This window comes from Microtus ochrogaster, chromosome 21 (assembly GCF_000317375.1).
Source record: "Microtus ochrogaster isolate Prairie Vole_2 chromosome 21, MicOch1.0, whole genome shotgun sequence".
Lineage (NCBI taxonomy): Eukaryota > Metazoa > Chordata > Mammalia > Rodentia > Cricetidae > Microtus > Microtus ochrogaster.
The window spans coordinates 10465884-10466525 of NC_022022.1; positions in this window are offsets into that span (position 1 = coordinate 10465884).

Here is a 642-nt window from a genome sequence, read left to right on the forward strand (position 1 = left end):
CCCCTCCTCCTCCCCCAGGGGCTCACTGTCTGAAACAGACAAGCCCAGACCTACCTGCAACAAAGCACCGTGGGAAAAGTGAAAACCAGCCAGACTGTGTGCTGGTGTACACACAATGTATTCAATGAAACCGAGCTGATGTTTATCCTCAGACAGCCTTGTTTCCAGTGCCCCGTCATCACACTGGAAGACAGGCGGAGGTGGTGATTCCAGCCAGCGCCATCCTGGTTCCAGATGCTCTCAGGTGAGTCTGATTCCCGCAGCAGTCTGCCAAGTTACTATTACTTTCCTTTCTTCAGAGAAGGAAACTGGGCGCGCGTGAGAACAGAGGCTTGCACACATGGACACATCTGGAGAGTTGGTCCAGGACCTCAGCGGTGCCTCAGACCAGCAATCTCAGAGACTGCCCAGGCCAGCACTTGTAGGGTGGTGTAGAAATCCCAGCTGGGTGGCCGTGGTGATGCCCACAGCAGTATGGATGGTTCCTGGACACGAGGGACCTATGGAAAGGTTCCCTAGATCTAAGAGGGTCCAGATTTACCTGCGAAGAAGTGGGGCTCGGGCACTGTTCTAAGCAACTTCATAGAGAGGGCACACGGCACGTGAGTGTAGAGAGGGCACACGGCACGTGAGTGTAGACAG